Source organism: Castanea sativa, chromosome 10 (assembly GCF_040712315.1).
Source record: "Castanea sativa cultivar Marrone di Chiusa Pesio chromosome 10, ASM4071231v1".
NCBI lineage: Eukaryota > Viridiplantae > Streptophyta > Magnoliopsida > Fagales > Fagaceae > Castanea > Castanea sativa.
The window spans coordinates 5,876,724-5,883,990 of record NC_134022.1 but is presented as its reverse complement, the minus strand read 5'-3'; positions in this window follow the sequence as shown (position 1 = coordinate 5,883,990).

Here is a 7,267-nt window from a genome sequence, read left to right as displayed (position 1 = left end):
ATTCAATTGAATAGTTAATTAATCAAGTGTAACATATATAAATGCAATCAAGAAAAACCCACAATAGAAGTAATAGACAGAGTATCCAAACTCTCTGCTTCTACTTATACTGTTGAACTAGATTTTAGTCTTCACAGTGATTTTGTGCCGAAAGTTGATCATCAATTGCCAAACCAATCTCTTGGTTACTTCAAGGTCACTTGAAGATTGTGCAATGTCTCAATGGTTTCAGAATACTCCAACAACATTGTTGGTGATCTTGTGTTAGGTGGTAAACTCCTCTCAAGTACATATATATGGCAATTGGAGAGGTTGAAATATTCTCAATGAATTTAAATAAAAATTACAATGTAACTTTTGTAAAGATTACAATTTACAACCAAATTTGTCATTCAACCTAGAATAACAAACAGAGTGGATCCTCAAGGAACCAATGTTGGTAGAGAAAATTTTCCAATATCCTCACCTGAATTTTCAGTATTTTGCATAATTGGGGAAAGGGGAAATGAAAGATTCAAACTAGTGAGCTACACTTCATGAAATGTGATTTCTAATTAATTGTGTAATCTTTTGAGGTTAACAATGTCATAAAAAAAATTATTGATGATATGATTTTTTTTTAAAAAAAAAAAAAAAACTGTACATCATGTGATTAGGTTTAGACAAAAAAATTTAGTTGAATGGTTAATTTTTCTAGGATTGAATGTGTAAATCAGAAGTTCTTAGACCAAATTGATACCCACATCTATATCTAAAATTAATATTTGTAAAAGCCCATAACGTTTTCATTTTAATAATTAAATAAAGGCCCTTAACATATGTTGATGAAATACGTACGTCCATTGCCAGTCACTTTCTAGATTGGTGAAGTCCAATATATGTCATTCACAATGAAATAGTCTAATTTGGCATAAGGTGGGTATGGAACTAAATTACTAATTTCCTACCTAAAGTTGTTGGGATTAAGCACATCAATCTCCTATCTTTGAGCTTTCTTGCAATTACTTCACTGCATCTATATATGTTGATGTAACCAACTTTTATTAGCGTAAAGTTGCCGAATTTTGCTAATCCTCTGGTCCCTCTCAACACAACCAAACAACTTGAGAAAACCACCACATCAACATGCATGTGGTCAATGAAACTAAAACTAATTGGCGTGACAAATCGAATATGCCTCTCAAGGGAAACCAGAGGAGTCTATAATTCCTTTTTTTTTTTTTAATTAAAAAATTGGAATTTTTCTTAGGAATCTTGCACTTTCCGTCTAGGGCTGACAGCAGCTAGTTTTTAATCTTTATTGCTTGAATATCATATCAAATGTGACGAAGAACCTGTCATTCTTGTACTAGTTTTTGATAAAGGGTTATGTGTGCCGTGTGCCTTCAGATAGACTTCTGAATTAAAAGATATTGCCCCATGCCAAAAACCTTAATCGTTGATAGTCCTTTTGACACCTGTGGTATTTCCAACGAGATATATTTAGAATTTGAATTTTTCCTTCACATTGTAACTATGAAAAAAAAAATTGAATAAAATCTTAAATACCTGTCTAATATAATACTATAAATAAAAACAAAAATTGAGAGAGAGTAAAGTCCTAAAATTAAGTCTGTTTGGCCCTAAGGGAAAAAAAAAAACCTACTTAAACTTCTGTCATGAAGACAGTTTAAAGTCAAAAAAGCCCAATCGATCCATCGTTGAGGATTCATCAAAATTTATCTGTCTTCTACCATGTTTACATGTTAAAAGTGAAGAGTTATGAAACATTAAAACACCATTTAAAAGTTTCTTTCTTAAATTAAAAAAACTAACTAGTCTAAATACAAATGAGAGAGAGAGAGAGAGAGAGAGACACACACACACACACAAGAATTGAGGAAGAGAAATCTAAGTGCCATTAACTCCATTGATTAGGCCATTTACTTACCACCATTCATATCGTCTAAATTTCCTTTGATAATTGTTTTCCCTTTCTTAGATCTAGGTATGAAATATGACTTAGTTTTTTGGTATTTTAGTTTGATTGGTATAGATTTAGGTATTTGGGTTACATTTGCTTTTGTTTTGATGTTTTAGGTTTTTCTGTTACGGTTTGTGGATATTTGATTTTGTTATTAAAAAAACGCTAATATTACCCTAGCATGTATTTAGAACCCTAAAACACAATTTTTCGGCTTAATCACTTTTAGTATAAAACAACTAATGTATCCAATGTAGTGATCTAACCAATTTCCATATAACAAATGTAAAGCTACTATAATTGAAGCATATAAATAGCAATTTGGAAGTACAGTACAAGAAATCAAACCAACACTAAAAACAAGGAAGTGATTTGGAAGAGGAAATCCCGAAACTCAAGCGGATAAACGTCTCCCACAACCACACAATTGGAAATCTCCACTAGGTAAGATAGTTACAGTACAAATGAATACTATATATGGACCATCCAAGCCCATAACCCTACTGTACTTGAGCCCTCTAAGTTCTAGTTAGCAAGTAACTTCTCTGACTACTTTCCCCTCCTAGCTTACCGGAGACACCTCCATTGAAGCACCAATGAAAAACCACCAAAAAGCACTTTAATCTATTTCTTTTGCCACGTGTCACTTGCGAGTTAAGCAAGTCGCCTAAGATCACGAGTTGTCTCTAAATGTAGCCTTTGTAAGTGTAGAGAGGCTCAAATACAATTAACTCCTAGAAAGATATATTAAAAATACTAAAACATACATATGAATGTTTTACTAAATAAAACCAATTAAACATGGACTTTTCAATCTTCCCATTTGGCTATTTTGTGACAAAACACACCTATACAGAATCTAGACTTAATTGTGAGTTGGAAACTTAAGACCAACAAAGGACTCACAATTAACTCTAAAGATTGACATGAAAACTTGAACTTAAAACCAATAACCTAAAACAATTGCACAAGATAGGTTAGACCCTGCAGTGTAACACAAGAAGAAATATGTATGAAATAAGAAACAAGTACAATAAGATCAAGTAAATATGAATGCATGAGAAACAGTGCTCCTAGCTCATTTGAATTGATTATTTGGGCCAAACCCTTGTGAATGGGTGGGTTCACGTTGGTGTCTTTCAAAATGGTGGTTAAATTGATTACATTTTGTACGTATTTTAAACCCCTTAAAGCACAATTGGATTAACCTAGTTCACAAGCCAAGTTATTACTTAGTCCAAATTCTAGATCTAGGTTAACATAATCATATAATCATATCAATGTAAAGTGCGGAATATAAAAATACAAAGATATGATGACCCAGGAAAACCAAACCGGTAAAAAACCTGGGGAGGATTTAACTTAGCTATCCTCAAGGTAAAACTGAATCCACTATGAAAGAATCAAAGTTTGTACAATAACAACTTAGACCACTAACATCCTATTGCTACCCACCAGTAGAAAACTTACTGACACAACCACGTGCAAGCTTCGAGACCACGGACTCCTTCTTTCTTGGATTCTCCAGCAAGTACAAGCACTCCCGCTTGTGTATATTTAAGCTTTTACGGCAGCAACTGAATGATCATCAAGCTCTTGAGGAAATCTCCTTCTTGATAATCCTAAGCTTGTGTGAAGGCAAGCACCTCTTAGATCTCACAAGAGATTCACACAAACAGCAATATGATCAAGCTCAAAAACGTGATTAGGGTTTGCCTTTTATACCTAGGGCAAAACATAAAACCCTACACGTCATATGAGCTTAGGGCTGAGTTGGAAATTCTGCAGAAAAAACAATCTATACGACTTTCGATCGGTTGAGTCTAATTCTCGATCGATCGAGTCAGGCAGAATTGCACAATAACTTCTGCAGTTAACTCGATTCTAACTTTACATGAATGACATACTTTGAGCAAGACTAAAACAAAACTAAACACCTGTTTTGATCATAGTTTGCCAACAATACACATTAGAGTTCTAATACATTAGTTCCTAAGTACTAAGAACCTAACACATTTTTCTCCTAAAATAAGAGTTTTACAATATAGTTGCCACTTATTTAATTACTGGAAAAAAAAATTAAAAAAAACCACAACTGAAAAATTTATCATTTTATTGATTTGAGAATGAATGTACAATGATCATAAGAAATTACACAACTTTGATCCTAGATACAATCTACGATAAAGTTAGGGATGACAATTTTGTCCCGTCCCGCTTAACCCGCCCCTCCCCCGCTTTGCCCCGTTTGGGTTTTCCCCGCCTCGCAAAGGTGATGGGGCGGGGATGGGGCAAGATTTTAGTCTCACATCACGAGGCAGGGCGGGGATGGGTTTAGACTTTTTAGACCCACCCCGCCCCCGCCCTGCCCTGCCCGAGTTGCTAAGGATTATAATTGTAAATTTTTCATACCCTAAAACCATACTATTTAAATAACATATCAATATTAGCATTTTATTCTACCCAATGTGGTTCTCTGCCTTTATTTTGTTATGTGTTATACTATGAGGGTTTTTTTTTTTTTTTTTTTTTTTTTTTTTTTTTTTTTTTTGTGATTGTCTTGTTAAACGCTTGAATATAACGCTTGGATATATTATTCAATTTTTTCTAAAAATTGATTTGATTTGATGGGATAAATTTAGTTGTAATTTCAAGCATATTTTTATTAATGAAATAGGTTTTATTAAAAAAATTGTATTAATTGTAGGGCAAATAAACAAAAAAGTAGAGTTTTTATGGGGTGGGGTGGGGCTTCGCGGGGCCCCAAGGGGTGGTGATGGAGTGAGAAAGTTTTTCCCGTCATGCGGGACAGGGCGGGAATGGGGCAAAACAAAACCATGCGGGGCGGGGACGAAGATCCCATCCTTCCGCCCCACCCCGCCCCATTGCCATCCCTAGATAAAGTACATGACTTTGTTTCTTAGCTACAAGCCTACAATCTAAAATTGAAAATTACATGGATAAGTATTTAATTACTAACCCCTGATCTAAGCTTAGAGGCTATCATAAGATAGAGAAGATGTTAGGCACCTACTTTGCCTAGTGATACCGGTCTTCTAAACTATATATGGTGGCCAATGTTCATGGCACATCATCTAATCAATCGACATATTATCAATCAATTGTATATTTATTGCTTTAATTTAAATGGCATGCCACTTGCTTGAATTTAAACGAGTGTGCATGTGATAAACCCTAATTCCATTTATTCATCATCTCATTTGGATTGAAAAATAAAATTATAGTGAATTTGTGTGAATGGTGATATCCTAGATTCAAGCATTTGAGAGAATTGTGAAATTAACATGTTTTTCATATTTTGGATATGAATTTAAGATCAAAGTTGATGCTATACATGAACATGTGATAAACAACCAAGAACATTCAAAGGACACATATAAATAATATTTAAGTATATCAAGAACATTCAAGTATGTTCATGGAATTTAAATAATCAACTAGCATGATTTAATCTTAAATTAAAATTATAGCAAAATGAAATACAAGTTAGGAAAATGAATTATATCTGCATGCAAGATCCACATGGTGGAGGAGGAGGCTTTTGGTGAAGGTACAAAAGGTATGGTAGATAAGAAGACCTAAGAAATGAAGAGTGAGACTCGCTCAATATCTTGAGTCTCAGGAAGACCAAAATATTGGGGGTGTTTACAGTATGACAAAATTAACTTTATTTCACTAAAACTCAAAAGGGGGGAGAAGAGAGGATATGTATGTGTCTTATAATTAGAATGGAGGAAAGGGATTTATATGACAGTATGTGGAGAATTATATAATGGAATTTCATTTAATGAGGGGTTGGTAAGGGCTTATACGCTGAACAAAGATTCTCTCCAAACTAACTTGGAGAGAAACTCTTCAAACTCCTTATATATTTTTATATTGGGTATGAATTTTAAAAATCTAACCGTTGGATTGCATGTTCTTATTATATTCTTTATGCTTGCAAAATTTTAAGAAGATCAAAGATCAATTGCTATGTCTTCAAACAAGTGTAAGAATTTCAAGTTTTTGTGATCTAAAATTGTATATAAAAACAAAGTTTATTGATCAAATAGCAAATAAAATCTGATTTGAACGAAACTTGATATGTATGTTAAGAACATAAAGAACATGAAATTTAACAGTGAAATTTTCAAAATTCTTACCTAAGAAAGAGATATATAAGAATTTTGAAGAGTTTCTCTTCAAAATAGTTTGGAGAGAAATTTTGTTCGTTATACGCAGAAACGGGCCCAGGATTTTAAGGTAGCTAGGGCTGGAGTATAAAGAAAATAAAACTCCAAATAGGCATCCACACAATATTAAAAAATTATAAATACTCTAAAATTTTTGTTTCTAAATACATTAAAATGCAAACATTTACAAACAAAGACAAAAACAAAAACAAAATAATGTTTTTTTTTTAATACTAGGCTGCTAAGGATTTTTTAGTTTAGAGCATTCATAATGGTGGTGCTAAAAATTTTAGCTTTTAGCACCTCAAAAAACTACTTTATCTATATTACCATCTCACTTTACAATACACCCAATATCAAATATTTTTATATTTTTTTTAATCACTTCATTTAAAATAATATAAACAACTCATTAAAATAATATAGGAAGAGAGAGAATTTGAGTTTTTTAATTGAAAAAAGAGATATAATATTAATAAAATATTGTATTTTATTTTTAACAACTTGCTACAATCAACTAGTATTTATACCAGTTTACAGTAGTTACAAAAAAATTAGCTTTAATTTCCTCAATAACACATGATTCTTTGGTTCTTTAGTGGAAAAATAGTTTTTTTTTTTTTTTTACACTAAAATATAATCGTCATTGTGGATGTTTTTATTATTTTTTTAAAAAATTTTGGATTGGATAGTTGTTATTTGGATTGGAAGGAGACCCAACTACAAAAATGAAATATATAATAACTAAAAAAATTTTTGGACAAGGAGCCAGGCCCCCTTGGGCCTCCACCTAGGTCTGTTCCTGCTTATAAGAGCATCTACAATAGATGTTCTATCTCTACTTTTTGGAGAAAAAAGCTCACTATTCACGCTCTAACAGCATCTCCAAACCCAAAACTTTTCCAAATTTTTTTTGAAGTGCTACAATAATTCTCTTAATCTAGAGAATATTGTAGCACCTCCAAACCATTATTTTATCTTAAAAAAATACCCGGCTGAATTAAAAAAAAAAAAAAATTCTTTCTCTTTCCTCCTCTCTTCTTTGTTCATCTATCTCTCTCTCAAACGGTAACACAATCAAAACACAAACACAATCTAAAATCAGAAT